The sequence below is a fragment of the Patiria miniata genome, unplaced genomic scaffold (genome assembly GCF_015706575.1).
Source record: "Patiria miniata isolate m_02_andy unplaced genomic scaffold, ASM1570657v1 HiC_scaffold_24, whole genome shotgun sequence".
NCBI classification, from domain to species: Eukaryota; Metazoa; Echinodermata; class Asteroidea; order Valvatida; family Asterinidae; genus Patiria; species Patiria miniata.
Window position 1 is genome coordinate 193,800 of NW_024037063.1, and position 17,692 is coordinate 211,491.

A 17,692-nucleotide genomic window follows, 5' to 3' on the forward strand; every position below is an offset into this window, starting at 1 on the left:
TTTTTGACATGTATCGAGAGCTAGTTAGTCTGGCAACAACGTCCAACAAGTTTGAAGTCCGTAGACCCAATACTCGTGGAGAAAATGTGACATAAGCAAGAATATTATGCCCGAGTTTGTTTCTGTGCGTAAATTGCCATAGAGTAGGCTGTCAGCGGGCTTCGCTCCGTGGTGTGTTTATATGCTATATCTCGTTTCGGCGGTATCTTGTTATGAAAAATTTCTGATTTTTTTGACATGTATCGAGAGCTAGTTAGTCTGGCAACAACGTCCAACAAGTTTGAAGTCCGTAGACCCAATACTCGTGGAGAAAATGTGACATAAGCAAGAATATTATGCCCGAGTTTGTTTCTGTGCGTAAATTGCCATAGAGTAGGCTGTCAGCGGGCTTCGCTCCGTGGTGTGTTTATATGCTATATCTCATCGGCGGTATCTTGTTATGAAAAATTTCTGATTTTTTTGACATGTATCGAGAGCTAGTTAGTCTGGCAACAACGTCCAACAAGTTTGAAGTCCGTAGACCCAATACTCGTGGAGAAAATGTGACATAAGCAAGAATATTATGCCCGAGTTTGTTTCTGTGCGTAAATTGCCATAGAGTAGGCTGTCAGCGGGCTTCGCTCCGTGGTGTGTTTACATGCTATATCTCGTATTGGCGGTATCTTGTTATGAAAAATTTCTGATTTTTTTGACATGTATCGAGAGCTAGTTAGTCTGGCAACAACGTCCAACAAGTTTGAAGTCCGTAGACCCAATACTCGTGGAGAAAATGTGACATAAGCAAGAATATTATGCCCGAGTTTGTTTCTGTGCGTAAATTGCCATAGAGTAGGCTGTCAGCGGGCTTCGCTCCGTGGTGTGTTTATATGCTATATCTCGTATCGGCGGTATCTTGTTATGAAAAATTTCTGATTTTTTTGACATGTATCGAGAGCTAGTTAGTCTGGCAACAACGTCCAACAAGTTTGAAGTCCGTAGACCCAATACTCGTGGAGAAAATGTGACATAAGCAAGAATATTATGCCCGAGTTTGTTTCTGTGCGTAAATTGCCATAGAGTAGGCTGTCAGCGGGCTTCGCTCCGTGGTGTGTTTACATGCTATATCTCGTTTTGGCGGTATCTTGTTATGAAAAATTTCTGATTTTTTTGACATGTATCGAGAGCTAGTTAGTCTGGCAACAACGTCCAACAAGTTTGAAGTCCGTAGACCCAATACTCGTGGAGAAAATGTGACATAAGCAAGAATATTTTGCCCGAGTTTGTTTCTGTGCGTAAATTGCCATAGAGTAGGCTGTCAGCGGGCTTCGCTCCGTGGTGTGTTTATATGCTATATCTCAATCGGCGGTATCTTGTTATGAAAAATTTCTGATTTTTTTGACATGTATCGAGAGCTAGTTAGTCTGGCAACAACGTCCAACAAGTTTGAAGTCCGTAGACCCAATACTCGTGGAGAAAATGTGACATAAGCAAGAATATTTTGCCCGAGTTTGTTTCTGTGCGTAAATTGCCATAGAGTAGGCTGTCAGCGGGCTTCGCTCCGTGGTGTGTTTTATGCTATATCTCGTTTCGGCGGTATCTTGTTATGAAAAAATTCTGATTTTTTTGACATGTATCGAGAGCTAGTTAGTCTGGCAACAACGTCCAACAAGTTTGAAGTCCGTAGACCCAATACTCGTGGAGAAAATGTGACATAAGCAAGAATATTATGCCCGAGTTTGTTTCTGTGCGTAAATTGCCATAGAGTAGGCTGTCAGCGGGCTTCGCTCCGTGGTGTGTTTATATGCTATATCTCGTATCGGCGGTATCTTGTTATGAAAAATTTCTGATTTTTTTGACATGTATCGAGAGCTAGTTAGTCTGGCAACAACGTCCAACAAGTTTGAAGTCCGTAGACCCAATACTCGTGGAGAAAATGTGACATAAGCAAGAATATTATGCCCGAGTTTGTTTCTGTGCGTAAATTGCCATAGAGTAGGCTGTCAGCGGGCTTCGCTCCGTGGTGTGTTTACATGCTATATCTCGTTTTGGCGGTATCTTGTTATGAAAAATTTCTGATTTTTTTGACATGTATCGAGAGCTAGTTAGTCTGGCAACAACGTCCAACAAGTTTGAAGTCCGTAGACCCAATACTCGTGGAGAAAATGTGACATAAGCAAGAATATTATGCCCGAGTTTGTTTCTGTGCGTAAATTGCCATAGAGTAGGCTGTCAGCGGGCTTCGCTCCGTGGTGTGTTTACATGCTATATCTCGTTTGGCGGTATCTTGTTATGAAAAATTTCTGATTTTTTTTGACATGTATCGAGAGCTAGTTAGTCTGGCAACAACGTCCAACAAGTTTGAAGTCCGTAGACCCAATACTCGTGGAGAAAATGTGACATAAGCAAGAATATTATGCCCGAGTTTGTTTCTGTGCGTAAATTGCCATAGAGTAGGCTGTCAGCGGGCTTCGCTCCGTGGTGTGTTTATATGCTATATCTCGTTTGGCGGTATCTTGTTATGAAAAATTTCTGATTTTTTTGACATGTATCGAGAGCTAGTTAGTCTGGCAACAACGTCCAACAAGTTTGAAGTCCGTAGACCCAATACTCGTGGAGAAAATGTGACATAAGCAAGAATATTTGCCCGAGTTTGTTTCTGTGCGTAAATTGCCATAGAGTAGGCTGTCAGCGGCTTCGCTCCGTGGTGTGTTTATATGCTATATCTCAAATCGGCGGTATCTTGTTATAAAAATTTCTGATTTTTTTGACATGTATCGAGAGCTAGTTAGTCTGGCAACAACGTCCAACAAGTTTGAAGTCCGTAGACCCAATACTCGTGGAGAAAATGTGACATAAGCAAGAATATTATGCCCGAGTTTGTTTCTGTGCGTAAATTGCCATAGAGTAGGCTGTCAGCGGCTTCGCTCCGTGGTGTGTTTATATGCTATATCTCGTATCGGCGGTATCTTGTTATGAAAAATTTCTGATTTTTTTGACATGTATCGAGAGCTAGTTAGTCTGGCAACAACGTCCAACAAGTTTGAAGTCCGTAGACCCAATACTCGTGGAGAAAATGTGACATAAGCAAGAATATTATGCCCGAGTTTGTTTCTGTGCGTAAATTGCCATAGAGTAGGCTGTCAGCGGGCTTCGCTCCGTGGTGTGTTTACATGCTATATCTCGTTTTGGCGGTATCTTGTTATGAAAAATTTCTGATTTTTTTGACATGTATCGAGAGCTAGTTAGTCTGGCAACAACGTCCAACAAGTTTGAAGTCCGTAGACCCAATACTCGTGGAGAAAATGTGACATAAGCAAGAATATTTATGCCCGAGTTTGTTTCTGTGCGTAAATTGCCATAGAGTAGGCTGTCAGCGGGCTTCGCTCCGTGGTGTGTTTATATGCTATATCTCAACGGCGGTATCTTGTTATGAAAAATTTCTGATTTTTTTGACATGTATCGAGAGCTAGTTAGTCTGGCAACAACGTCCAACAAGTTTGAAGTCCGTAGACCCAATACTCGTGGAGAAAATGTGACATAAGCAAGAATATTATGCCCGAGTTTGTTTCTGTGCGTAAATTGCCATAGAGTAGGCTGTCAGCGGGCTTCGCTCCGTGGTGTGTTTACATGCTATATCTCGTTTTGGCGGTATCTTGTTATGAAAAATTTCTGATTTTTTTGACATGTATCGAGAGCTAGTTAGTCTGGCAACAACGTCCAACAAGTTTGAAGTCCGTAGACCCAATACTCGTGGAGAAAATGTGACATAAGCAAGAATATTTGCCCGAGTTTGTTTCTGTGCGTAAATTGCCATAGAGTAGGCTGTCAGCGGGCTTCGCTCCGTGGTGTGTTTATATGCTATATCTCAAATCGGCGGTATCTTGTTATGAAAAATTCTGATTTTTTTGACATGTATCGAGAGCTAGTTAGTCTGGCAACAACGTCCAACAAGTTTGAAGTCCGTAGACCCAATACTCGTGGAGAAAATGTGACATAAGCAAGAATATTATGCCCGAGTTTGTTTCTGTGCGTAAATTGCCATAGAGTAGGCTGTCAGCGGCTTCGCTCCGTGGTGTGTTTATATGCTATATCTCAAATCGGCGGTATCTTGTTATGAAAAATTTCTGATTTTTTGACATGTATCGAGAGCTAGTTAGTCTGGCAACAACGTCCAACAAGTTTGAAGTCCGTAGACCCAATACTCGTGGAGAAAATGTGACATAAGCAAGAATATTATGCCCGAGTTTGTTTCTGTGCGTAAATTGCCATAGAGTAGGCTGTCAGCGGGCTTCGCTCCGTGGTGTGTTTACATGCTATATCTCGTTTTGGCGGTATCTTGTTATGAAAAATTTCTGATTTTTTTGACATGTATCGAGAGCTAGTTAGTCTGGCAACAACGTCCAACAAGTTTGAAGTCCGTAGACCCAATACTCGTGGAGAAAATGTGACATAAGCAAGAATATTATGCCCGAGTTTGTTTCTGTGCGTAAATTGCCATAGAGTAGGCTGTCAGCGGGCTTCGCTCCGTGGTGTGTTTACATGCTATATCTCGTTTTGGCGGTATCTTGTTATGAAAAATTTCTGATTTTTTTGACATGTATCGAGAGCTAGTTAGTCTGGCAACAACGTCCAACAAGTTTGAAGTCCGTAGACCCAATACTCGTGGAGAAAATGTGACATAAGCAAGAATATTATGCCCGAGTTTGTTTCTGTGCGTAAATTGCCATAGAGTAGGCTGTCAGCGGGCTTCGCTCCGTGGTGTGTTTATATGCTATATCTCGTTTTGGCGGTATCTTGTTATGAAAAAATTCTGATTTTTTTGACATGTATCGAGAGCTAGTTAGTCTGGCAACAACGTCCAACAAGTTTGAAGTCCGTAGACCCAATACTCGTGGAGAAAATGTGACATAAGCAAGAATATTATGCCCGAGTTTGTTTCTGTGCGTAAATTGCCATAGAGTAGGCTGTCAGCGGCCTTCGCTCCGTGGTGTGTTTATATGCTATATCTCAAATCGGCGGTATCTTGTTATGAAAAATTTCTGATTTTTTTGACATGTATCGAGAGCTAGTTAGTCTGGCAACAACGTCCAACAAGTTTGAAGTCCGTAGACCCAATACTCGTGGAGAAAATGTGACATAAGCAAGAATATTTTGCCCGAGTTTGTTTCTGTGCGTAAATTGCCATAGAGTAGGCTGTCAGCGGGCTTCGCTCCGTGGTGTGTTTATATGCTATATCTCAAATCGGCGGTATCTTGTTATGAAAATTTCTGATTTTTTTGACATGTATCGAGAGCTAGTTAGTCTGGCAACAACGTCCAACAAGTTTGAAGTCCGTAGACCCAATACTCGTGGAGAAAATGTGACATAAGCAAGAATATTATGCCCGAGTTTGTTTCTGTGCGTAAATTGCCATAGAGTAGGCTGTCAGCGGGCTTCGCTCCGTGGTGTGTTTACATGCTATATCTCGTATTGGCGGTATCTTGTTAAAAAATTTCTGATTTTTTTGACATGTATCGAGAGCTAGTTAGTCTGGCAACAACGTCCAACAAGTTTGAAGTCCGTAGACCCAATACTCGTGGAGAAAATGTGACATAAGCAAGAATATTATGCCCGAGTTTGTTTCTGTGCGTAAATTGCCATAGAGTAGGCTGTCAGCGGGCTTCGCTCCGTGGTGTGTTTATATGCTATATCTCAAATCGGCGGTATCTTGTTATGAAAAATTTCTGATTTTTTTGACATGTATCGAGAGCTAGTTAGTCTGGCAACAACGTCCAACAAGTTTGAAGTCCGTAGACCCAATACTCGTGGAGAAAATGTGACATAAGCAAGAATATTATGCCCGAGTTTGTTTCTGTGCGTAAATTGCCATAGAGTAGGCTGTCAGCGGGCTTCGCTCCGTGGTGTGTTTACATGCTATATCTCGTTTTGGCGGTATCTTGTTATGAAAAATTTCTGATTTTTTTGACATGTATCGAGAGCTAGTTAGTCTGGCAACAACGTCCAACAAGTTTGAAGTCCGTAGACCCAATACTCGTGGAGAAAATGTGACATAAGCAAGAATATTATGCCCGAGTTTGTTTCTGTGCGTAAATTGCCATAGAGTAGGCTGTCAGCGGCTTCGCTCCGTGGTGTGTTTATATGCTATATCTCAATCGGCGGTATCTTGTTATGAAAAATTTCTGATTTTTTTTGACATGTATCGAGAGCTAGTTAGTCTGGCAACAACGTCCAACAAGTTTGAAGTCCGTAGACCCAATACTCGTGGAGAAAATGTGACATAAGCAAGAATATTTTGCCCGAGTTTGTTTCTGTGCGTAAATTGCCATAGAGTAGGCTGTCAGCGGGCTTCGCTCCGTGGTGTGTTTATATGCTATATCTCGTAATCGGCGGTATCTTGTTATGAAAAAATTCTGATTTTTTTGACATGTATCGAGAGCTAGTTAGTCTGGCAACAACGTCCAACAAGTTTGAAGTCCGTAGACCCAATACTCGTGGAGAAAATGTGACATAAGCAAGAATATTATGCCCGAGTTTGTTTCTGTGCGTAAATTGCCATAGAGTAGGCTGTCAGCGGGCTTCGCTCCGTGGTGTGTTTATATGCTATATCTCAAATCGGCGGTATCTTGTTATGAAAAATTCTGATTTTTTTGACATGTATCGAGAGCTAGTTAGTCTGGCAACAACGTCCAACAAGTTTGAAGTCCGTAGACCCAATACTCGTGGAGAAAATGTGACATAAGCAAGAATATTATGCCCGAGTTTGTTTCTGTGCGTAAATTGCCATAGAGTAGGCTGTCAGCGGGCTTCGCTCCGTGGTGTGTTTACATGCTATATCTCGTTTTGGCGGTATCTTGTTATGAAAAAATTCTGATTTTTTTGACATGTATCGAGAGCTAGTTAGTCTGGCAACAACGTCCAACAAGTTTGAAGTCCGTAGACCCAATACTCGTGGAGAAAATGTGACATAAGCAAGAATATTATGCCCGAGTTTGTTTCTGTGCGTAAATTGCCATAGAGTAGGCTGTCAGCGGGCTTCGCTCCGTGGTGTGTTTATATGCTATATCTCAAATCGGCGGTATCTTGTTATGAAAAATTTCTGATTTTTTTGACATGTATCGAGAGCTAGTTAGTCTGGCAACAACGTCCAACAAGTTTGAAGTCCGTAGACCCAATACTCGTGGAGAAAATGTGACATAAGCAAGAATATTATGCCCGAGTTTGTTTCTGTGCGTAAATTGCCATAGAGTAGGCTGTCAGCGGGCTTCGCTCCGTGGTGTGTTTATATGCTATATCTCGTATCGGCGGTATCTTGTTATGAAAAATTTCTGATTTTTTTGACATGTATCGAGAGCTAGTTAGTCTGGCAACAACGTCCAACAAGTTTGAAGTCCGTAGACCCAATACTCGTGGAGAAAATGTGACATAAGCAAGAATATTATGCCCGAGTTTGTTTCTGTGCGTAAATTGCCATAGAGTAGGCTGTCAGCGGCTTCGCTCCGTGGTGTGTTTACATGCTATATCTCGTTTTGGCGGTATCTTGTTATGAAAAATTTCTGATTTTTTTGACATGTATCGAGAGCTAGTTAGTCTGGCAACAACGTCCAACAAGTTTGAAGTCCGTAGACCCAATACTCGTGGAGAAAATGTGACATAAGCAAGAATATTATGCCCGAGTTTGTTTCTGTGCGTAAATTGCCATAGAGTAGGCTGTCAGCGGGCTTCGCTCCGTGGTGTGTTTATATGCTATATCTCGTATCGGCGGTATCTTGTTATGAAAATTTCTGATTTTTTGACATGTATCGAGAGCTAGTTAGTCTGGCAACAACGTCCAACAAGTTTGAAGTCCGTAGACCCAATACTCGTGGAGAAAATGTGACATAAGCAAGAATATTATGCCCGAGTTTGTTTCTGTGCGTAAATTGCCATAGAGTAGGCTGTCAGCGGGCTTCGCTCCGTGGTGTGTTTACATGCTATATCTCGTTTTGGCGGTATTTGTTATGAAAAATTTCTGATTTTTTTGACATGTATCGAGAGCTAGTTAGTCTGGCAACAACGTCCAACAAGTTTGAAGTCCGTAGACCCAATACTCGTGGAGAAAATGTGACATAAGCAAGAATATTATGCCCGAGTTTGTTTCTGTGCGTAAATTGCCATAGAGTAGGCTGTCAGCGGGCTTCGCTCCGTGGTGTGTTTATATGCTATATCTCGTAATCGGCGGTATCTTGTTATAAAAAATTCTGATTTTTTTTGACATGTATCGAGAGCTAGTTAGTCTGGCAACAACGTCCAACAAGTTTGAAGTCCGTAGACCCAATACTCGTGGAGAAAATGTGACATAAGCAAGAATATTATGCCCGAGTTTGTTTCTGTGCGTAAATTGCCATAGAGTAGGCTGTCAGCGGGCTTCGCTCCGTGGTGTGTTTATATGCTATATCTCGTATTGGCGGTATCTTGTTATGAAAAATTTCTGATTTTTTTGACATGTATCGAGAGCTAGTTAGTCTGGCAACAACGTCCAACAAGTTTGAAGTCCGTAGACCCAATACTCGTGGAGAAAATGTGACATAAGCAAGAATATTATGCCCGAGTTTGTTTCTGTGCGTAAATTGCCATAGAGTAGGCTGTCAGCGGCTTCGCTCCGTGGTGTGTTTACATGCTATATCTCGTTTTGGCGGTATCTTGTTATGAAAATTCTTTGATTTTTTGACATGTATCGAGAGCTAGTTAGTCTGGCAACAACGTCCAACAAGTTTGAAGTCCGTAGACCCAATACTCGTGGAGAAAATGTGACATAAGCAAGAATATTATGCCCGAGTTTGTTTCTGTGCGTAAATTGCCATAGAGTAGGCTGTCAGCGGCGCTTCGCTCCGTGGTGTGTTTATATGCTATATCTCGTATCGGCGGTATCTTGTTATGAAAAATTCTGATTTTTTTGACATGTATCGAGAGCTAGTTAGTCTGGCAACAACGTCCAACAAGTTTGAAGTCCGTAGACCCAATACTCGTGGAGAAAATGTGACATAAGCAAGAATATTATGCCCGAGTTTGTTTCTGTGCGTAAATTGCCATAGAGTAGGCTGTCAGCGGGCTTCGCTCCGTGGTGTGTTTATATGCTATATCTCAAATCGGCGGTATCTTGTTATGAAAAATTCTGATTTTTTTGACATGTATCGAGAGCTAGTTAGTCTGGCAACAACGTCCAACAAGTTTGAAGTCCGTAGACCCAATACTCGTGGAGAAAATGTGACATAAGCAAGAATATTATGCCCGAGTTTGTTTCTGTGCGTAAATTGCCATAGAGTAGGCTGTCAGCGGGCTTCGCTCCGTGGTGTGTTTATATGCTATATCTCGTATCGGCGGTATCTTGTTATGAAAAATTTCTGATTTTTTGACATGTATCGAGAGCTAGTTAGTCTGGCAACAACGTCCAACAAGTTTGAAGTCCGTAGACCCAATACTCGTGGAGAAAATGTGACATAAGCAAGAATATTATGCCCGAGTTTGTTTCTGTGCGTAAATTGCCATAGAGTAGGCTGTCAGCGGTTCGCTCCGTGGTGTGTTTATATGCTATATCTCGTATCGGCGGTATCTTGTTATGAAAAATTTCTGATTTTTTTGACATGTATCGAGAGCTAGTTAGTCTGGCAACAACGTCCAACAAGTTTGAAGTCCGTAGACCCAATACTCGTGGAGAAAATGTGACATAAGCAAGAATATTATGCCCGAGTTTGTTTCTGTGCGTAAATTGCCATAGAGTAGGCTGTCAGCGGGCTTCGCTCCGTGGTGTGTTTACATGCTATATCTCGTATTGGCGGTATCTTGTTATGAAAATTTCTGATTTTTTTGACATGTATCGAGAGCTAGTTAGTCTGGCAACAACGTCCAACAAGTTTGAAGTCCGTAGACCCAATACTCGTGGAGAAAATGTGACATAAGCAAGAATATTTGCCCGAGTTTGTTTCTGTGCGTAAATTGCCATAGAGTAGGCTGTCAGCGGGCTTCGCTCCGTGGTGTGTTTATATGCTATATCTCAAATCGGCGGTATCTTGTTATGAAAAATTTCTGATTTTTTTGACATGTATCGAGAGCTAGTTAGTCTGGCAACAACGTCCAACAAGTTTGAAGTCCGTAGACCCAATACTCGTGGAGAAAATGTGACATAAGCAAGAATATTTTGCCCGAGTTTGTTTCTGTGCGTAAATTGCCATAGAGTAGGCTGTCAGCGGGCTTCGCTCCGTGGTGTGTTTACATGCTATATCTCGTTTTGGCGGTATCTTGTTATGAAAATTTCTGATTTTTTTGACATGTATCGAGAGCTAGTTAGTCTGGCAACAACGTCCAACAAGTTTGAAGTCGTAGAGACCCAATACTCGTGGAGAAAATGTGACATAAGCAAGAATATTATGCCCGAGTTTGTTTCTGTGCGTAAATTGCCATAGAGTAGGCTGTCAGCGGGCTTCGCTCCGTGGTGTGTTTATATGCTATATCTCAATCGGCGGTATCTTGTTATGAAAAAATTCTGATTTTTTTGACATGTATCGAGAGCTAGTTAGTCTGGCAACAACGTCCAACAAGTTTGAAGTCCGTAGACCCAATACTCGTGGAGAAAATGTGACATAAGCAAGAATATTATGCCCGAGTTTGTTTCTGTGCGTAAATTGCCATAGAGTAGGCTGTCAGCGGGCTTCGCTCCGTGGTGTGTTTACATGCTATATCTCGTTTTGGCGGTATCTTGTTATGAAAAATTTCTGATTTTTTTGACATGTATCGAGAGCTAGTTAGTCTGGCAACAACGTCCAACAAGTTTGAAGTCCGTAGACCCAATACTCGTGGAGAAAATGTGACATAAGCAAGAATATTTTGCCCGAGTTTGTTTCTGTGCGTAAATTGCCATAGAGTAGGCTGTCAGCGGGCTTCGCTCCGTGGTGTGTTTATATGCTATATCTCAATCGGCGGTATCTTGTTATAAAAAATTCTGATTTTTTTGACATGTATCGAGAGCTAGTTAGTCTGGCAACAACGTCCAACAAGTTTGAAGTCCGTAGACCCAATACTCGTGGAGAAAATGTGACATAAGCAAGAATATTATGCCCGAGTTTGTTTCTGTGCGTAAATTGCCATAGAGTAGGCTGTCAGCGGGCTTCGCTCCGTGGTGTGTTTACATGCTATATCTCGTTTTGGCGGTATCTTGTTATGAAATTTCTGATTTTTTTGACATGTATCGAGAGCTAGTTAGTCTGGCAACAACGTCCAACAAGTTTGAAGTCCGTAGACCCAATACTCGTGGAGAAAATGTGACATAAGCAAGAATATTATGCCCGAGTTTGTTTCTGTGCGTAAATTGCCATAGAGTAGGCTGTCAGCGGCTTCGCTCCGTGGTGTGTTTATATGCTATATCTCAAATCGGCGGTATCTTGTTATGAAAAATTTATTTTTTTTGACATGTATCGAGAGCTAGTTAGTCTGGCAACAACGTCCAACAAGTTTGAAGTCCGTAGACCCAATACTCGTGGAGAAAATGTGACATAAGCAAGAATATTATGCCCGAGTTTGTTTCTGTGCGTAAATTGCCATAGAGTAGGCTGTCAGCGGGCTTCGCTCCGTGGTGTGTTTATATGCTATATCTCGTTTTGGCGGTATCTTGTTATGAAAAATTTCTTTTTTTTGACATGTATCGAGAGCTAGTTAGTCTGGCAACAACGTCCAACAAGTTTGAAGTCCGTAGACCCAATACTCGTGGAGAAAATGTGACATAAGCAAGAATATTATGCCCGAGTTTGTTTCTGTGCGTAAATTGCCATAGAGTAGGCTGTCAGCGGGCTTCGCTCCGTGGTGTGTTTATATGCTATATCTCATCGGCGGTATCTTGTTATGAAAAATTCTGATTTTTTTGACATGTATCGAGAGCTAGTTAGTCTGGCAACAACGTCCAACAAGTTTGAAGTCCGTAGACCCAATACTCGTGGAGAAAATGTGACATAAGCAAGAATATTATGCCCGAGTTTGTTTCTGTGCGTAAATTGCCATAGAGTAGGCTGTCAGCGGGCTTCGCTCCGTGGTGTGTTTACATGCTATATCTCGTTTTGGCGGTATCTTGTTATGAAAAATTTCTGATTTTTTTGACATGTATCGAGAGCTAGTTAGTCTGGCAACAACGTCCAACAAGTTTGAAGTCCGTAGACCCAATACTCGTGGAGAAAATGTGACATAAGCAAGAATATTATGCCCGAGTTTGTTTCTGTGCGTAAATTGCCATAGAGTAGGCTGTCAGCGGGCTTCGCTCCGTGGTGTGTTTATATGCTATATCTCGTTTTGGCGGTATCTTGTTATGAAAAATTCTGATTTTTTTGACATGTATCGAGAGCTAGTTAGTCTGGCAACAACGTCCAACAAGTTTGAAGTCCGTAGACCCAATACTCGTGGAGAAAATGTGACATAAGCAAGAATATTATGCCCGAGTTTGTTTCTGTGCGTAAATTGCCATAGAGTAGGCTGTCAGCGGCTTCGCTCCGTGTGTGTTTTTATGCTATATCTCGTTCGGCGGTATCTTGTTATGAAAAATTTCTGATTTTTTTGACATGTATCGAGAGCTAGTTAGTCTGGCAACAACGTCCAACAAGTTTGAAGTCCGTAGACCCAATACTCGTGGAGAAAATGTGACATAAGCAAGAATATTTGCCCGAGTTTGTTTCTGTGCGTAAATTGCCATAGAGTAGGCTGTCAGCGGGCTTCGCTCCGTGGTGTGTTTACATGCTATATCTCGTTTTGGCGGTATCTTGTTATAAAAATTTCTGATTTTTTTGACATGTATCGAGAGCTAGTTAGTCTGGCAACAACGTCCCACAAGTTTGAAGTCCGTAGACCCAATACTCGTGGAGAAAATGTGACATAAGCAAGAATATTATGCCCGAGTTTGTTTCTGTGCGTAAATTGCCATAGAGTAGGCTGTCAGCGGGCTTCGCTCCGTGGTGTGTTTTTACATGCTATATCTCGTTCGGCGGTATCTTGTTATGAAAAATTTCTGATTTTTTTGACATGTATCGAGAGCTAGTTAGTCTGGCAACAACGTCCAACAAGTTTGAAGTCCGTAGACCCAATACTCGTGGAGAAAATGTGACATAAGCAAGAATATTATGCCCGAGTTTGTTTCTGTGCGTAAATTGCCATAGAGTAGGCTGTCAGCGGGCTTCGCTCCGTGGTGTGTTTACATGCTATATCTCGTTTGGCGGTATCTTGTTATGAAAAATTTCTGATTTTTTTGACATGTATCGAGAGCTAGTTAGTCTGGCAACAACGTCCAACAAGTTTGAAGTCCGTAGACCCAATACTCGTGGAGAAAATGTGACATAAGCAAGAATATTATGCCCGAGTTTGTTTCTGTGCGTAAATTGCCATAGAGTAGGCTGTCAGCGGGCTTCGCTCCGTGGTGTGTTTATATGCTATATCTCGTTTTGGCGGTATCTTGTTATGAAAAAATTCTGATTTTTTTGACATGTATCGAGAGCTAGTTAGTCTGGCAACAACGTCCAACAAGTTTGAAGTCCGTAGACCCAATACTCGTGGAGAAAATGTGACATAAGCAAGAATATTATGCCCGAGTTTGTTTCTGTGCGTAAATTGCCATAGAGTAGGCTGTCAGCGGGCTTCGCTCCGTGGTGTGTTTTATGCTATATCTCGTTTTGGCGGTATCTTGTTATGAAAAATTTCTGATTTTTTTGACATGTATCGAGAGCTAGTTAGTCTGGCAACAACGTCCAACAAGTTTGAAGTCCGTAGACCCAATACTCGTGGAGAAAATGTGACATAAGCAAGAATATTATGCCCGAGTTTGTTTCTGTGCGTAAATTGCCATAGAGTAGGCTGTCAGCGGCTTCGCTCCGTGGTGTGTTTACATGCTATATCTCGTTTTGGCGGTATCTTGTTATGAAAAATTTCTGATTTTTTTGACATGTATCGAGAGCTAGTTAGTCTGGCAACAACGTCCAACAAGTTTGAAGTCCGTAGACCCAATACTCGTGGAGAAAATGTGACATAAGCAAGAATATTATGCCCGAGTTTGTTTCTGTGCGTAAATTGCCATAGAGTAGGCTGTCAGCGGGCTTCGCTCCGTGGTGTGTTTACATGCTATATCTCGTTTGGCGGTATCTTGTTATGAAAAATTCTGATTTTTTGACATGTACTCGAGAGCTAGTTAGTCTGGCAACAACGTCCCAACAAGTTTGAAGTCCGTAGACCCAATACTCGTGGAGAAAATGTGACATAAGCAAGAATATTATGCCCGAGTTTGTTTCTGTGCGTAAATTGCCATAGAGTAGGCTGTCAGCGGGCTTCGCTCCGTGGTGTGTTTACATGCTATATCTCGTTTTGGCGGTATCTTGTTATGAAAAATTTCTGATTTTTTTGACATGTATCGAGAGCTAGTTAGTCTGGCAACAACGTCCAACAAGTTTGAAGTCCGTAGACCCAATACTCGTGGAGAAAATGTGACATAAGCAAGAATATTATGCCCGAGTTTGTTTCTGTGCGTAAATTGCCATAGAGTAGGCTGTCAGCGGGCTTCGCTCCGTGGTGTGTTTACATGCTATATCTCGTATCGGCGGTATCTTTTATGAAAAATTTCTGATTTTTGACATGTATCGAGAGCTAGTTAGTCTGGCAACAACGTCCAACAAGTTTGAAGTCCGTAGACCCAATACTCGTGGAGAAAATGTGACATAAGCAAGAATATTATGCCCGAGTTTGTTTCTGTGCGTAAATTGCCATAGAGTAGGCTGTCAGCGGGCTTCGCTCCGTGGTGTGTTTACATGCTATATCTCGTTTTGGCGGTATCTTGTTATGAAAATTTCTGATTTTTTTGACATGTATCGAGAGCTAGTTAGTCTGGCAACAACGTCCAACAAGTTTGAAGTCCGTAGACCCAATACTCGTGGAGAAAATGTGACATAAGCAAGAATATTATGCCCGAGTTTGTTTCTGTGCGTAAATTGCCATAGAGTAGGCTGTCAGCCGGCTTCGCTCCGTGGTGTGTTTACATGCTATATCTCGTTTTGGCGGTATCTTGTTATGAAAAATTTCTGATTTTTTTGACATGTATCGAGAGCTAGTTAGTCTGGCAACAACGTCCAACAAGTTTGAAGTCCGTAGACCCAATACTCGTGGAGAAAATGTGACATAAGCAAGAATATTATGCCCGAGTTTGTTTCTGTGCGTAAATTGCCATAGAGTAGGCTGTCAGCGGGCTTCGCTCCGTGGTGTGTTTACATGCTATATCTCGTTTCGGCGGTATCTTGTTATGAAAAAATTCTGATTTTTTTGACATGTATCGAGAGCTAGTTAGTCTGGCAACAACGTCCAACAAGTTTGAAGTCCGTAGACCCAATACTCGTGGAGAAAATGTGACATAAGCAAGAATATTATGCCCGAGTTTGTTTCTGTGCGTAAATTGCCATAGAGTAGGCTGTCAGCGGGCTTCGCTCCGTGGTGTGTTTACATGCTATATCTCGTATTGGCGGTATCTTGTTATGAAAAATTTCTGATTTTTTTGACATGTATCGAGAGCTAGTTAGTCTGGCAACAACGTCCAACAAGTTTGAAGTCCGTAGACCCAATACTCGTGGAGAAAATGTGACATAAGCAAGAATATTATGCCCGAGTTTGTTTCTGTGCGTAAATTGCCATAGAGTAGGCTGTCAGCGGCTTCGCTCCGTGGTGTGTTTATATGCTATATCTCGTTTTGGCGGTATCTTGTTATAAAAAATTCTGATTTTTTTGACATGTATCGAGAGCTAGTTAGTCTGGCAACAACGTCCAACAAGTTTGAAGTCCGTAGACCCAATACTCGTGGAGAAAATGTGACATAAGCAAGAATATTATGCCCGAGTTTGTTTCTGTGCGTAAATTGCCATAGAGTAGGCTGTCAGCGGGCTTCGCTCCGTGGTGTGTTTACATGCTATATCTCGTATTGGCGGTATCTTGTTATGAAAAATTTCTGATTTTTTTGACATGTATCGAGAGCTAGTTAGTCTGGCAACAACGTCCAACAAGTTTGAAGTCCGTAGACCCAATACTCGTGGAGAAAATGTGACATAAGCAAGAATATTATGCCCGAGTTTGTTTCTGTGCGTAAATTGCCATAGAGTAGGCTGTCAGCGGCTTCGCTCCGTGGTGTGTTTACATGCTATATCTCGTATCGGCGGTATCTTGTTATGAAAAATTTCTGATTTTTTTGACATGTATCGAGAGCTAGTTAGTCTGGCAACAACGTCCAACAAGTTTGAAGTCCGTAGACCCAATACTCGTGGAGAAAATGTGACATAAGCAAGAATATTATGCCCGAGTTTGTTTCTGTGCGTAAATTGCCATAGAGTAGGCTGTCAGCGGGCTTCGCTCCGTGGTGTGTTTACATGCTATATCTCGTATTGGCGGTATCTTGTTATGAAAAATTTCTGATTTTTTTGACATGTATCGAGAGCTAGTTAGTCTGGCAACAACGTCCAACAAGTTTGAAGTCCGTAGACCCAATACTCGTGGAGAAAATGTGACATAAGCAAGAATATTATGCCCGAGTTTGTTTCTGTGCGTAAATTGCCATAGAGTAGGCTGTCAGCGGGCTTCGCTCCGTGGTGTGTTTACATGCTATATCTCGTATTGGCGGTATCTTGTTATGAAAAATTTCTGATTTTTTTGACATGTATCGAGAGCTAGTTAGTCTGGCAACAACGTCCAACAAGTTTGAAGTCCGTAGACCCAATACTCGTGGAGAAAATGTGACATAAGCAAGAATATTATGCCCGAGTTTGTTTCTGTGCGTAAATTGCCATAGAGTAGGCTGTCAGCGGGCTTCGCTCCGTGGTGTGTTTACATGCTATATCTCGTATGGCGGTATCTTGTTATGAAAAATTCTGATTTTTTTGACATGTATCGAGAGCTAGTTAGTCTGGCAACAACGTCCAACAAGTTTGAAGTCCGTAGACCCAATACTCGTGGAGAAAATGTGACATAAGCAAGAATATTATGCCCGAGTTTGTTTCTGTGCGTAAATTGCCATAGAGTAGGCTGTCAGCGGGCTTCGCTCCGTGGTGTGTTTACATGCTATATCTCGTATTGGCGGTATCTTGTTATGAAAAATTTCTGATTTTTTTGACATGTATCGAGAGCTAGTTAGTCTGGCAACAACGTCCAACAAGTTTGAAGTCCGTAGACCCAATACTCGTGGAGAAAATGTGACATAAGCAAGAATATTATGCCCGAGTTTGTTTCTGTGCGTAAATTGCCATAGAGTAGGCTGTCAGCGGCTTCGCTCCGTGGTGTGTTTACATGCTATATCTCGTATTGGCGGTATCTTGTTATGAAAAATTTCTGATTTTTTTGACATGTATCGAGAGCTAGTTAGTCTGGCAACAACGTCCAACAAGTTTGAAGTCCGTAGACCCAATACTCGTGGAGAAATGTGACATAAGCAAGAATATTATGCCCGAGTTTGTTTCTGTGCGTAAATTGCCATAGAGTAGGCTGTCAGCGGGCTTCGCTCCGTGGTGTGTTTACATGCTATATCTCGTATCGGCGGTATCTTGTTATGAAAAATTTCTGATTTTTTGACATGTATCGAGAGCTAGTTAGTCTGGCAACAACGTCCAACAAGTTTGAAGTCCGTAGACCCAATACTCGTGGAGAAAATGTGACATAAGCAAGAATATTATGCCCGAGTTTGTTT